Source organism: Panthera uncia, chromosome B1, assembly GCF_023721935.1.
Source record: "Panthera uncia isolate 11264 chromosome B1, Puncia_PCG_1.0, whole genome shotgun sequence".
In the NCBI taxonomy this organism is placed as follows: Eukaryota; Metazoa; Chordata; class Mammalia; order Carnivora; family Felidae; genus Panthera; species Panthera uncia.
In genome coordinates, this window is record NC_064811.1 from 170,630,991 (window position 1) to 170,647,187 (window position 16,197).

At 39.8% G+C, this 16,197-nt stretch overlaps 1 long non-coding RNA gene across 3 annotated transcripts in view; it reads right to left on the reverse strand.

Moving 5' to 3' along the window:
- Positions 1-16,197, reverse strand: part of LOC125923381 (uncharacterized) — a 58,275-nt gene that overhangs the window by 27,092 nt on the left and 14,986 nt on the right. For all 3 annotated transcript variants that reach the window (XR_007458015.1, XR_007458016.1, XR_007458014.1), the window contains one exon: positions 15,898-16,080. This is a non-coding gene — a long non-coding RNA (uncharacterized LOC125923381). The remainder of the gene's footprint in view (positions 1-15,897; positions 16,081-16,197) is intronic.

Below are 16,197 nucleotides of genomic sequence, written 5' to 3' on the forward strand. Positions count from 1 at the left end.
CACCCACAAAGGAAGCACGGACCTTGACTTTATTTCACGTTGCCCCAGTTTGGTGGGCCGGCCTTGGTATAAAAAGAGGCATCCTTACTGAGGGCACAAGGTGAAACTGGAAGCCTTCCCTCCTACTAGCTCTGTGACCCTATAGGAATTTGATCTTTAAACTTTCATTTCCTCCTCTGTACAATGCAGATGCAAATAGCATTAACTCCTAGGATTGCAGTAAGAAGTAAATGAAAGAATTAACTAAGACCCTTAGCAGAGTAGAGTGCCTGTTTTTCAGAAAAAATTCACAAATGGAAGTTGTTATTTATGATGATGAGATGATGATGATGATGACGATTACTATTACTATATAATTTGAACATTCTTTTTTGCCTCTTTTCCTGTGTGTGGTCCCACCCAGTGATGGGATATTGCCCTGAGGATCTGACCGTGCCCAGTGGAGAGTGTGAATCTAAGGGGGAGAAGAGGCTGGCTGGAAAGTCAAAGGTTGGAAATCCATGAAGTTGGCAGGAAGAACACAGTGTCATAGGACGGGGAGCCCGAGAAGCTCCCTGCCTCCCAGGCCTGGGGGAATCAGTCACACAAAGTGCTCTGTGCCTTTTCGGGAATATCTCACAGGGGGTGGGTCTCTTTCTGTTCACTGACGTGAACCTCTTGGGTGTTTCTCGGCAAGGACACAATCACGGCCCCCACCCCTCTTACCCAAAGCTCTTTGTTGAATTATATGCTATAAGCATTATAATCATATTAAGTATTTTACTTGTGAGACTATGCTATTGTACATATAATAATAATAATAATAATAATAATAAATCTGGCTTAATGTTTATTATGCCCACAGGGTACCTAATGCCTTAGCAAACCTCTCCTCTTCCATTGTACTTTCTGCTTTGTCCTTCCTTAATTTTTTGAAGCAGGTAGTTGTATTAAGGACTCTGGAATTACTTAGAAATTTAATTTTTTTTAAACACATTCAGAAGCTTATAGCTGATGACACTGAGTGAATAATTTTTTTCTGAAAATTCAGGGTCTGCCATGGAATTGAGTAATAGATAACAATGGAGATAAATGCATGTAGATAAATGCAGTAGAAACCTCTTGGAGGGAAGCAGGATCTATGTGAATTAATGATTGCTCCTTTTCTGCTCACTGCCTTCCCAAATGAAGAACTTCGTCTCCCCTTTTGTAAAACATGAACCTGACCCCTGAGTGACTGATAGGAACAGGAGGGGCCCCTGGGAGGAAGGGGGGGACTCAAAAGATTTAGTCTCTCCAAGGCACTGACTCATGTGAGAGCAGAGATGTGCTGCAAAAGCGAACAAACGAAGCTGGTGAGAGGAGACAGAATGACACAGACGTAAACATGAGAGCAGAGATGAGAGGGGGAACGTGTCAAGACATCTTCCTAGTTCCTGGTTCTCATTCCTTTCTCAGTCTGGCAGCATTCAAATCTGCTCAGAGATTTTGTGATACACCGCTGAGTTCAAATCATCAATTCCTTTTTTTTTTTTTTTTTTGCTTAAGCTAGCTTGAATTATTAATTCTATTTCTATTATTTGCTGCCAGAGCTGCCTTGATGAATTGAGCAAATATTCCAGGTATACTTCCATGACCACTGGTGTTGGCTCTGGTGGGAGTGAGGGTGGGGTGGGTGGGGAATAGGTCTCTCTCCTGCCCCGTATTGGGCTGTCCCACTTGCCTTACACCTTGTGCTTCAAAAATGTGTTTCCCTTAAAGAGGCTCTTGAGAAAAAAATACTTTGACCTTGAGTTCCCCTAAGGAATTAGCCCTGAGATATGTGATACCTAAGAAAAACAACAGCTTTCTTTTCAAAATGTCAACATTTCCTTGTGTTGTTAGAGCTGGAGCCTTGATTGTGCCTTTGGGGCTGACAGTTCTTTTGTTTTGGAAAAACATCCTACAGGTTTGCAAAGTTAAAGCCCAGATCCTGTGTTGGAAAGGAGACAATGAGAAGCTGAATTGCTGTGCTTAGTTCTGTCAAAGGTTGTCTTCCTCAAGGGTACAATAGCATCTCTGAGATTACGTGTGAGGAGAGGATGGTTTGCAAGACAGAGGAAGGGAAAACTTGCTTTACTTTTCGTGAAGTTTTTTCCCCCACTGTGGGTGGTGGTGCGGGCCAGAGCCTCTGACGCCAGCCTGCCTGGGTTTGAATCTCAGCTCTGCCATTGTAGCAGTCGGAACCCAGTCAGGAGGCAGAACAACAGGTACTCAAACAAGCTAATTTAATACAAAGAATTATTAATGAGGCAACAAGTTGTTAACTAGGTGACTAAAAAGCATCACAGAGGTAGCAGTGGAAGGAAGCAGCCATCACCTCAGACACTGGAATAGTTCAAATTCAAGTTATTGAGGAAGGAGCCCCGTGGAGATGAAATACAGACTCTGAGGAGGGGCTGTTGATGGGCTGGTGCTGGGGTCTTTGAGTTGGGAGGAGGGGCCTGTGGGACCCACAACTCCCAAGAGAAGGTGCTGGTTGCCTAGTGCTGGTATTTTGGGAGGTAGGGGCAAAAGAAAAAGATGTTTCAGCAAGGTGTGTGTGTGTGTGTGTGTGTGTGTGTGTGTGTACTTGTGTGAGTATGTGTGTGTGCACGTGCATGCAAACACGTGCATGCTGTAGCTCCCTTATGCCTTCTCCCAGCTTTCACTCAAAGCTTACTGGGTGGTGACAACTTTGGTCTCGGCTTTGTTTTGGGAGTTAATGGTTGAACCCATGTCCTGTGCTCGGGGCAACACCTGATTAACATCAAAAGTCACCTGAGCAGGCTGGTTGGGAGACGGCTAAAGGTAAACTGGAGGAGTGCAGCTGAGAACCAGGCCCACATACAGAAAAGGGACATATGGAATCCATTTGTGAAAATGAAAGCATGCCATAGGGAGTCCAAGAAAGTATGTTGGGGAGAATTAGGTCAAATGGAATTGGGTGGGGAGTGTAGTGTCTCTCTTGATTGGATGGGGGCCCCAAATATGGGGTGATGATTGGGTGGAAGCCAGTGGTGCGGGCAGTAAAAGGATTCACCCAAGGCAGTGATGAGGGATCATGGGGCGTGGGGGTCTTGGGGCGGGCTGAGGACAAAGTACAAGCTAGCAACCCCCACCCACCCATATGTGTGTGATATTCCTCAGGCACTCTGGGCTGCCCAAGGACAAAGGAAAGGAAAGAAAACAAATGGCCAGCTGATAGAGATCACAGTCATACAAGACAGGGGTCTCCATCAGTTTACAAATAGCTTAGTAAATTACAATGAAAAGGCAATCTTATCAATAGCCCAATCTCTAGAAACCTATAGACTCAGTTTCCTGGAGCCCCAACATCACCCCTCCATAGTGATATGGAGAACAAAGGCAAGAAGGAAATGGCAGGTAAAATTAAATTTCCTCATAACTTGCAGCTCACTGACAAATAGAGTATACCTTTCTCCAGGAACCCCCTCCTGTGCTAATGCCTTACTAGAGAGAAAACAACCTTAGCTTGACAATAGCAAGGCCTCAATTATCTTAGGAGTCCTCTTTAGCATATCAAAGTCCTCCTGGAGACCTCCCTTTTGTCTTTACCTTCCCATCTCCATAGTATAAAACCAGCCATTCTTCACAACTCCAGCGCAGTTCTTTCTGCCCATGGGTCTTGTCTCTGCAAAGATGTCTTCAAGAATTCTTTCTTGGTCATCAGATCTGGACCCCCCCCCCCACCATCACCCCAAAACCTCAGCAGAACAAAAGAGATAAAAGTTTGTCAAGTATATCCCAAGGGAACAGCCGGCAGAGGAAAGACTGTCTGCAATGAGGCAGTGGGTTGGGGCTTTTTTTAAAGGGAGATGGTGAGGCAGTATGGTGACAATATGGAATTTTCCCTTTTTTGGTAACTGTGCCTGGTTGTGAGTAACCCACTGGTCAGTTAGGGCTTATGGGTATTTTGAGGTTGGTTGCCTGATGGGCCTGTGTGTATTCAGCCAGCTGGGGTGCTTTTGCCTTGATCAAGTTTCCTTTGCTCAAGCCTGTTGCCTAAAAGCCTCTAAGGGGAGGACTTAAGCTTTTGTTACTATTAAGTAACTCATTAGTTAATGATGGAGTCAGTGAGCTATTATAACCACTTTGACAAACGTTTAGGAAACTTAGCTATTTATGCACAATTTAGTGAGAAAATATTAGAGTAAAATCGCAGCGTTAAATATAAATCTGTTCAATTTTCAATTAGCAAAAATCTTTGGGATTATCTCTTCCACCAGACAGAATTATTTGCATTTCTAATGAACAAAAATAAAAAATTAACAAGTAACTTTTCCAAGTTAATAACAAGTTAACAAAATTTTCCAAGTCTGGAAATTTTAATCTGTAGTGAAAAATGAGATGAGCTAAATATATTCTCCTAGGCAATCTGTAGGTGTCCTTTGTCCCATATGATATTGAAAGGATATGCCACATATGGTTTTGCCTTAATTTAAAGCTTTGGATAAATTTCCTGATATTATTAGGCATAAAATAATGGTTTGATCTTGAAAGCTTCTCTAGAGAACTCACATAATTCTGCATGGCAGCTGTATTAGAAGCCACCTAAGGCTTTGATCTGTCTTGGGTTCTAGGCCACCTTCTATTGGCTACCCTCTTAGTCTTGAGCATTTCCAGTTGCTAGGATTCCACCCACTATACCAGCAATTGGTTCCTGCTGTATGCCTAGATTATTTGATCACCTTGACAAGAACTAGTTACCCTGGCTTTGAACTTAAATAAGCCCACAAGTAATGACTTAAAATCGTTGCTTTTGGGCACTATGCACTTCCCAAACCACTTCTCCATTTATTATCTATAAATATAATAAGTATGACATACACAGTAACGTATGTTGTATGTGAACAACTTGTAAATACACAACTTATAAGCTATATATATTATATGAAATACTTTTGTTTGTGTGTGTGTATGTGTATATTTGTGTGTCTAGATACAAAGTTCGTAAAAGCAAAATCATATATAAACCCATGTTTCTTGGGATATATAAACCCAAGTTTCTAGTCACTGCAATAAGATGTATAATGGTACAAAAAATGTCATTAGATAACCAACAGCCTTCCCAGCACCGTTTCCCTTGCTGCCCCCAACTATTTGCATATTGTTGTGGTCTGCTTAGCTTCCACACCCATTTCTCTAACCCTTATAAAAATTCTAAAAGCTCCTTTTAACAGATTCAATTAATTGGGGCATCTGGGTGGCTCAGTCAGTTGAGCATCCGACTCTGGCTCAGGTCATGATCTCCCAGTTCGTGAGTTCGGGCCCCGTGTCAGGCTCTGTGCTGATAGCTCAGAGCCTGGAGCCTGCTTCAGGTTCTGTGTCTCCCTCTCTGTCTCTGCCCCTTCTCCGCTCATGCTCTGTCTCTCAAAAATGAATAAACATTAAAAAAAATTAAAAAAAAAAACAAATTCAATTAGTAAGTACTCTTTAATAAATTTCTGCCAAATGAGCTAGAATGGATTTTGTTTTTTTTAAATCAAGAATGCTGATTGCTCTAAAAGATAATGAAAGGACTATACAACTATTCTTACTGATCTTTGAGAAATTAAAAAGCCGAAGATATGCTAGAAGAGTAAAGATAAACAAAAGGAAGAAAAAGAAAGATTTCAGAAGTCATGTACAGGGGAGGAAATATCTACAACAGCATATTGAATACATGGTTTATAACACTTGGAAAAGAAAGAAGTCCTCCTGAGGAGCCCCTATGGATTCATTAAAGAGTCAAGTCAAATGAATCTTCTTTTATTTATGTATTTCTAAGTCATTCCTAATAAAAAACTATGTATGAGGACTTAATCAAAGTAGTTAACAAGTTGATCACAACGGAAATAAAACACTTTTTATATCTTCTCTCTGGAGTTTGTACACATGGTAGAAGATATTAGAATAAGATAATCATTGCAATTAGGATATTTCCGAGGCTGCTTTCATGAAATATTTAAAGTCACTTACCACAAAAGGTGGATTTTGGAGAAAGGGGAAAAGAGCATAATGCTCACCATGGAAGCTGTTATTATCGTTTTGACTATCTTTAATAATGGCATATTTGAAGCAATTTTGCTAATGACATGGGAAAGTGCTAAAATAATGTTATTCCAAAAAAAGGTACACAAAATTGCACACAGCGTTTGATCTCACTTAGGTAAAAAGTTACCTAGAAGAAAATTTGAGTGGTATCTATTAAAATATTAAAATGATTAACTTTGGGCTACAGAATTTTGTGTGTGTGTGTGTGTGTGTGTGTGTGTGTGTATATAATAAGCTTATATTGTTTTTGTAATTAGAGTTAAAGTCAAAATAGAAAGAGAAGAGAGGTTTTGGGTATTCTGGTAGCAGGGAAAATATGAAATGTATTAACATATACTTGTTATGATAAGATTGAGAAAGAGGAGGCAGTTTTCCTGTAATTAAATTCTATGAGCATTTTTTCATATGGAATTTCATAAGAAGGAAATAAATATCATCTCTAGTTCCTTCTCATGTATAAAATTTATACTTATATTGGAAGTAGAATAATTCATATTATTATAAGAATTAGAATAAGAATAATTTTTGTTATTGTTTTTTGAAATGGCCCTTCATAAAAACCAAGGGCATAATATTAAAAGCAAAGTCAGTGAAGGTTAACTTTGGAAGGAACCACACTGCAATAAATAGGTAGATTTTGAGTGGGTAACCTGGTCCAAGAATAGATCCTAGGGAATAATCGACTTAACCAAGGTCACAGAATATGTTAATGGCAGAGCCAGAATTAGACCTTATGACTTGATTTTTCAGTCTAACAATGATATCCTCCCCTTGCCTGGCCCAGAGAAGAAACGTGGAGACTATTTCGGTTCCTACAGTCACCATCTATCATCGACTTGGATCCCTTACCCCAAAGTGTATGCTTACCTTTTTCCCTCTTACATTAAGCTACTTTTTAATTTCAAATCCTATCTTTGGATGAATGTGTTTGTGTGGATGTGTGTGGATGTGTGTGTATTTGCATGTTTGGAAATATGAATGTCTTTGATTGACAAAGGCTTGAGGAGATTAAGATATATTCTACATCCAGATTTTAGCCACAACAGACCAAACACTTGCCCTTCAGTGATTAATGGAGAGAAATTAAGGTAAAACTGATGGAAATTTACAAGATGCTTTTAATATAATTAGAAATAATGTCTCTATTGGCTCTTAACTCTTCTCCAAGACTAGTATTGGCTTCTTTCCAGAACTAATACATTTTATCCAACAATTGGAGAACACATTTTAAGAAAAAGAAAAATATTTCCATCTTTGAATTCCTACTTGACTGACCAAAGTGTGGTTTGTGAAATGTAGTATTAGGTTACTATATTATGAGAGAATTACTGGGTTGCTGCTGGTAATATTTTCATGAAATCATGGAAAGTTTTTTAAAGCAGGAAGAAACATATAGGCTCATCTAAACTTGTATCATTTTACAGATGAGGAAACAATAGCTAACTACAAATCCTGTGATTTTCCTTGCTTTTCTTCATTCTTTCAATTGAAAAATAATTTTTGAGCATCTTTTATGTGTCAGATCATGCAGTAGCTCTTAACGAATTAAAAATCAAAAGCCTTGATTCATAGCCTTACAAAAGAACAAACTAGGGGACATTCAGCACGCATTAATAAACATTAATCTGTCAGAGCATATGTTACGTTGTACTATAGTTATGTTCCCAGAGTTACAAAAGATAAGGGAATAGTGAAATTTGCCTGGGTGGTCAGGAATAAAAATTTCATGTTTTTATCTGGGCCATGAAAAATGAGCAAAAATAGCACCAGCTTCAGAAACAAGGGAAAAGTATTCAAGGTAAAGGGAAATACTCTACTTCTAGATAGAAGCATACAGGTTTGTGTTTACTTGGGGGATGGTAAGGACTGTTAGGGAGTGATTGAAGGTAGGAATGAATAGGTAAGCTCTCATATAGTTGGGGAAGGCTTTATAGAGACAGCTAAGTTGCATAAACTTTATAGATAATGGGAAGCTATTACATAATGTTAAGCAGGGAAATGGCATTTTACACTTTCACATGGGTCTATATTTGAGAGAAATAACTGGTTGCACTGTGGAGGATAGGCTGGAAGGAAGCAAGTTCAGATGAAAATGGTGAAGTAATGGGTTAGACCAATGAAGAGTGTGCCTTACAAAGAAGGAGGGGATATTTATGAGGTTAGAACTGGCAGGACCTTATGGTTGTGAGGGATAGGAGACAGGGAGCAGCCAAGGGGGGAAATGAAGTTTCTGGTTTTGAAGGTAAGTCATGGTGGTGCCATATAACTAGGCTATGAAATACATGAAAAGGGTGGTAGGAACAAAGCTTGCATGTAGTGTTAGACATATTCAGCTTACTCATGATGGCACATTTAAAGACAAGATATATAGGAAATAATTGAAAATCCATGTCTTAAGCTCAGAAGAAAAGTCCGGGCTGGTGTTACTGATTATGTAGTTCTTAAAGTAGGTAAAAATTGAAGCAAGGAAGGGGAATAAAGAAAGTAGAGAGGTCTAAGAACAGAATGCTGGGACATACTATATTTAAGGGATGGTTGGGAGAGAGGAATCAGCATAAGACATGGTCAAAAAGAATTATTTGTATGGTAAGAATGGTACGATGAGAACAGTGTTGTGGAAATCATGTTAGTTACAATGCCTTTAGCTGTAATTAACAGTCACACTCAAAATGAGTATAGTGATAGAGGGACTTATCTGCTCATGTGACAACAATGACAACAACAAAAACCTCCAGGGGTAACTAGAGCAGACAGAGAATGGGTATTTTAATCACAAATCCATTTCTTTCTGATTCTCTCAGAAATGCCCTTCTCTGGGTGCTGCGTTCATCAGAGATGACTGCTGGGAAAATGGCTAAAGCAGTTCTGGACTCCCCATCCACATAAGACCAAGGTCTTTCTTCCAGTGGTTTTTCTCTCAAAAGTGAGGAAACGTCTTATCCCCAATTCCTACCAATCTTGCCCTTCCATTTTATTGGCTTGACGTACCTGTTCTTGAACCAATCCCTCTGGCCAGGAGAATTCCATATGCTGCTTGCATTAGGCTTGGGTTTCTGAACTGATCACTATCATAGAAAGTAGAGATTGGGAACTCATTGATCCTTCTTTTGTCTCACAGAGTGCAAGGCTGCTAACCAAAGAGGGTGAGGCAGAATGGATGTTAGGTAGGGAGGATGTCTGTTACGAAAGCCAAGAGAGGTTAAAGTTTCAGAATGAAGGGATAGTCATTCATCTAAAAAATTGCAGGTCATAGAGGGTAGGTATTACAGGGTCATTAAATCTGTCAATTCGTGGTCATTGGTGACCTCTGAGTGAGACCTCTCCGAGAAGAACTGGAGCTGCTCTTACAGAATACTCTTTGAAGGAGTGTGGCAGCAAAGAGGAGAGAGATGGGGAAAGTTAATGTTAAATTAATTGCAATTCAGTGAAGCATATACATTCTTTTGAAAATATTATTTTATTTCATTGATAAGTTTGCATCAACTCACTTCTTCCTAGGTTGAAAGGAAGAAATTAATCCTACAGTATGGAAAGAGTACAGTAAGTCTGTGAATGACAGGAAGAAGATGTAAACAAAGAGAGAGTGATAAATGTATATGGCCTCATGAAAGGTGACCACTAAAAACGTGAGAGATGAGATTTCCATCAACAGTGCATTGGAATCAGAGTCATGCTATATTTTTGGTATGTTTTGTTTAGTTTAGTTTCTTTACTGCAAATAAAAAATTGATGTTTAATTTACAAGGTCAGCCTCAGCAATATTATATGCGCTTTTGTAATCGCACTGTAATTACATTAAAAGGCAGAGGCAATTCTCTTTGAGTGTGGCCAACCACTCAGAAGATTGGTATAGGAAAGCAATAGGGCACACTTAGTCAATGTCAAGCCATAGGGTTTCTAGATTTCCAATGCCCAAAGTGTAAAATAAGTTTTCAAACTCTAAGATCACCAAGAATTTAATATCATTAATTCTGTGATAGTGATAATAATATTGAAGTTACCCTCATGTGGCTGATAGATGTCTTATTTTTCAGGGAAAGGAATTCTAATAATAGTCCCCATTTCATTTCCATTTGGGTAGCAGTTTTCACAATTCATTCCATTTTCTCCCCAAGTCACAATAATCCTGTGAACTAAGAATAGATCATGATATCTTTATTTCCAAGTAAGAAAACAGAGTAGTCTTAGAAAAGTTGTTTAGTGATTAGCTGAACGTTACTAGTTATCCAGAATGGTGACTTAGTGTCTGGGTTGCAGCCATTCCACAGTGAATGGAGAAATATCCAGATACGCAGAATAGGACGCAAGGGAATACGTGAGGACCATGGTGTCTGGGAGAGGTGAATTCTTGGACAAACTTTCACTCAGATTGGAAGAAGTGGACTGGGGTGAGGATAAGGCTTCCAAAGCAAATAGCTAGACTAATGATTGACCCAGGCTCAGGCCAAGGATGAAAACGTACAGGAAATTCATATCGCGGAGAGTTACATTTGGAAATGACTTTAAAGAGCATTGTATTATACCCTTTTCTTTTACCACAAGGATGCCAAGTCCCAGAGAATTCTGAGCTGGGTAAGAGGCAAATTCTTCCCCACTAGACCTGTGACTTGTAGCCTACCACTCCCTCCACATCTCTATGTCACTCCTCGGAGTCCTCAAGGAAGGAGCATAAACCTGATGGAGAAGCAAGTACAGAAAGACAGGTGATGTGATTCGCAGACTCATCACACAGGAAAATTCTGAGAATACGGGAAGTGTCATTTCCCTAATGCTAAAGGAACAACTGGTCTAGTTAAGTTACTGTGTGATGGGCTCTAAAGAGGGGGGTGGTGAAAGAGATTTAAAGCCAGAAGGAAGACTTCTCCGAGTGTTACTTGCTATGAATATATCCTGATGAATTACGAAGCTGGCATTGGGACATATCCTACATTCTCTGCAAAGATACTGAAATATTTGGAAATTTTCTGTAGTGTTGATGTAATTTGTCCTGGTTTTGGGAGACACAGTTGCATTTTTGAAACTGTAGATACTTTCCAGTAACAGATAACTCTCTTTTGGGGGTTGAGGGTAGAGCAGGGAATGCAACTTCTGCCTGATTTATTTCCCTTAGAGCAAGAAACAAATAGCCTTGTTTATTATTAGTCATAGTTATTACACTATTCATAATCTGTTTTCCCTTAAGTATAGTACTGCAATGATGAATGACAACATATATACAGAACAAAATGAATTTATTGCAGGATGTATTTTCAGTGACATGAACAAGAAATTAGGTCTGCAATATGTTCAAGCTGTGCTGGGCAACTCTAATTCTGCCCAAGAATTCACCTTGGAGAAGGATGAGGAAGGAAGGATAAGATGAGCAGACACACTCCTAACTGATATTAGGTTGTAAGCTCCTGTCTCTGAGGACAGGGCCACGTCTTAGCCATTTTGTTTTATTACTTAGAGCCTCATTTGCAGTATACAATGAAATGAATGTTGAATACATTGAAATGAAAGTGACTTTTTTTAAATTATGATTTTCCCTCCATCACAATGATTAACATATATTGAATGCTTATTGTATGTTGGAAACTGTTCTAAGTGCTTTGCATGTTTTAATTCACTCAATCCTCATAACAACCCTGGAAGGTAAATTCTGTTATCGCCCCCACTGTGTATAGAAGGAAAACTAGGACCAAAGAGATTGTGTAATTTGCAAGATTAAATAACACAGCTAAACAGATTAGATCTGGTGTTTAATCCAGGACATGCTGGCTATAGATGCTGCCGTCTTAATCACAACATTCTCCTGCTGTGTGTGTGTGTGTGTGTGTGTGTGTGTGTGTGTGTGTTATGAGTGAGAGTATGTTTTCCTCCAAATTGCTAATGATTTATACTACTATAATCTACTATAATTTATTATCTTCCCTTTCCTCATTGAATTATGTTGCAAATATTAAAGGCTTACTTTCATGTTTTTTTCAATTGATGCTTACCCATTCTTGTGTCAGTACCACACCATTATTCCATAACATCTTTTAATATGTTTGACCCATCCCTTCCCATTACTCTTATTTTTCAAAATTGTTGCTATTTCTCCACATTATTCTATCTTTCCTTTTTTGTTTTCAATGTGTTTTCCTGACTTTGGAAAAACCCTTCTTCCTTCAGAGTAAGGAGACCTGAGGCCAGGAGCATTCCTTTTAAGTGATGCAGGAAATACAGAGCTCAAAATGGATTCTGAAGCTGATAAACAAAAAAATAACCTTAGGATGGGGACAGAGGTAGGATGTTGAGTACATGTGATGAGCTGGGTCTTGTCACTCTAGTTTTGCCTTTTTCAGGTGTGTGTGTGTGTGTGTGTGTGTGTGTGTGTGTGTACATGTACAAATATACATATTTTTCTGGGCTTCAGTTGACATCTTTTCTGGATCCAGGAATGGTAAAGGATTTGGGAAAGCAGTTATTTTAGTTCACAGAATAGTAACTCTGGGTAGAGGGAATCTGATTTTTCTCTAGGCCGATGTGTCCTTGAAAAGATGGTTGCTAATCTGCAGAAGCCAATGGAATGGTAGAAAAATGATTCAGAGTGCTTCAATTATCTTTCTTATGGGATAAGGCTTGGTGATATTCAGCAAAGAGTCTTCTGCAGTTCAGGGACTTCTGCAATTTGGGGTGGAAAAGTTCGGTTCGGGGGAAGGGAGGTGGAAGTTTCCTCTGCTTTGATGGTAACAACTATAATTTATTGCATGCTTATTGTGTGCTATGTGATACTCTAAGAGCTGGACTTATTTTATCCCTTTGCATCTACCCAAGTCTATAACGTAAGTTTCACTGATGAAGAAGCAGAGGATCAGATCAGCTGGGTGGCATAACTCATCAGAGTAATACAGCTGATAATTCGGAACTGAGTTAAAATCTTTGACATGGTTCGCAGGGCCCCACACAATCTGGCCTCTGCCTGTCTATCAGCCTCATCTCACGCCATCCAAATTCAGTCACACAGGAGTCCTTTTATCCAGTTCCTTAAACATGTCTTGTTCGCTGTGGCAGAAGCACCACTCTGTATTCCCCAGCACATCTTCTTTCCGTCCCAAGCACACAGAAAACTTACTTTGTCAGCCTTCCCTGGATTTGGGTGGGACTACATGACTAATGGGCATGAAGAGTGATGTACAATACCCCCAGACCTGGCAACTAAAGCATTTCACATCCTTGACTACATTTTCTGCCCCCCATCTGCACAGCTGGATGTATAGGACCCTTGGAGAGCAGAGGGCCGAACCTCAAGATAACATCCCTGCTTCACTAGTCAGACAACAGCTACCTAGGTCAGCTGCTCACAAAGCTGTGATATAAGAGAAAAACTTTTATCAAATGAGTATCTGAGACTTTGGAGTGGTTTGTTACAGCACCTAGTATTACTATGCATGACTAAATCGCTTACTCTAGACTAGAGGTTGGCATTTTTTTTTCAGACTATGTCATAAATATGTTAGGTTTTGCAGGCCACACAGTCTCTTTTGTGCAACTATTCAACTCTCGTCCTGTAGTGTGAAAATGGCCTTAGGCCATACATTAGTGACTAGGCATGGCTGGGTTCCAATAAAACTTATAAAAACAGACACAGGATCAATTTGGCCTACAGACCAAAGTATGCTGACCTGTGTACTAGACTAAAGGACTACAAGGGCATGCTGTCTGGTCTTTCTCCATCTGTGGAGACTTTTCTGTCTTTGCTCCATCACTCCCAGACTCAACCCACCCTTTGCCTGGCTGAACTAGGACTGACTCTTCATACCTCAACTATAACTTCAGTTCCATGAGAGGATGTTTCCTATTTTCCCCCTTTCTCTGCCTCTCCCTTCCAACTAGGTCAGGACCTACATCAAATATTCCTGTAGCAGTTACCTATACTTCCTTTTTCATAATTAGCTTCCCATTTATAATTTGTTCTATGTTTTTCTTCCTCACTACGCTGAGCCCTTCATAAGAAAAAGAGGTTATGTCTGCTTCATTCACTATTTTATCTCTAGCACCTAACATAGGACCTGGAATAGAGTAGATTCTATAAATACATATGGAGTCAATGGGTAACTATAAGGCATATATTATTAACTACTGCCTTCGATATATAGAATCTGTGAAAACTCATCCTCCTTCCCCTTCCCTCTCCTCTTCCTCCCTGTCCTTCGGTCCTTGAGCTCAATATAACCAAAAAGGAAACCAAACCCACAATTATGGTATTATCGTCACACTCTTGAATGGAGAAAATACCACAGAAATGTATATCCTCAGGCATATTTCTTTGGTGTAAACACTGACCTTGTCTTCACCTCAGTCAATATTTTTTCTTCAAGACCATAAATCATGGGATGTCTTCTCATAAAAGCCAATCTGTGTCACAGCTCTGAAAACTAATTCCATCTTGAGCCCCATAAATGGGAAGAGGCTATTTCTGAAATTCTGTCATCATATTGCTCTAACACCTATAAATCTGAAAAGCTTTCCAATTTTCCTCAATATTGTACATATTAGGTTAGTGGACTACACCAAATGGTCAAATATAGTTCCACCATATACAATCAGAGAAGATAGGAGAAAAATGCATTCTATTTTCAGGATAAAGAAAATACAAGAAATACAAGAAATAATGGCAGTTTAGAATAGCATAATAACAGAAAGCTACATCAAGATTATAAGAGAGCAGCTGACATAGACAGTCCATGAAGATGAACTTGTAGTCCTGTTGAGTGTTGGGTTTGCTCTGATAAAAAGCAGGGGATGGAGAGCTCAAATACTGTCATGGGCAAATTCTCAATGCAGCTAAGATTACTGGGACTACAAGCTGAGGGGGAGTGGTGCTTTCGAGCTCCTCATGTGTTTCCCCATGGCATCTGAACCTAAGGCAGGAGACACAAGTTGCCCATCTGGGAAAAGTCCAAAGCCATTTACTCAAAGGCGGCAGCAGTGGTCACGTGGTCACGGAGAGTCAGTGGGAATCTGTGCAGGTCAGTTAGAGAAGGGGCTGGCGTGTCAATTCCTAAGGACCTGCAGTGTCAGTCACGGAGTTTATAGCCATTTACAGCTTTCAGTCTAAGATACAGCCTAAGAAATATTTCAAACATAATACCCTTCAGAGAATAAAAGTAGATTCCTACTATTTTTCATATAGGAAAACTTCACAGATCCTAAAATGGGAGTTCATGAAAGCATAGCTGTGGCCCCAGTTCATTTACAGAAATGGATCAACCTTCCAAATCTGTTTTCTTGTTTTTGAAATTTTTTCATATTTATTTATTTTTGAGAGAGAGAGAGAGAGAGAGCGAGAGAGAGAGAGAGCACGCACATGAGTGGGGGAGGGGCAGAGAGAGAAAGAGACACAGAATCCAAAGCAAGTCTCCAGGCTCCGAGCTGTCAGCACAGAGTCTGATGCGGGGCTCAAACTCACGTACCATGAGATCATGACCTGAGCCGAAGTCGAACGCTCAACCGACTGAGCCACCCAGATGCCCCTCAAATCTGGTTTCTTACTAGCCGCCAGAATCTTTACCTCTGACAAGGAAGAGAAAAGCCTTCTAACTGCACTGTCATCATTCTGTCTCTAGAAACCAACTCATTGTACTGTGCCATAAATATCTGCAGAATTTATGAATAACTGGTGCGATTGGATGGATGGATGGATGGATGAATGAATGGAAGAAAGACAGCAGCCAAGGAGAGTAGAGTTAACATTTGGCCCTAAGTCCATCCGTTTTCTCATTTTCTGATACTCTTTCTCACTTCTATAATGATCATTGGTCAAGGGGTTTAAAATAACAACACAACAGCTAATCCATATGCATCACTTTTACATACCATATTTTATGTAATATGAAGCGTTCAGCCTCGGTTTTCTGGGTGCCTTTCATTTGCTCATGTTCATCCAGATGTCAGTTGACAAGTAACCACCACCTTCAGCTTCATGTGAGCTGGGCACCTGTATGACCAGGGTTCTGTTCAGCACTCGACAGACAGAGGACTCGTTGTCATTCTGAATAACTGAATTAAGAGACCTCGGTCAGTTACATCTAAAACGCAAGGCTTCAAATTATGCCTTCTGAGGGGATTCAGTGTGATCATTAGGATAAGTAAACACATCAAGCACTCAATATATAT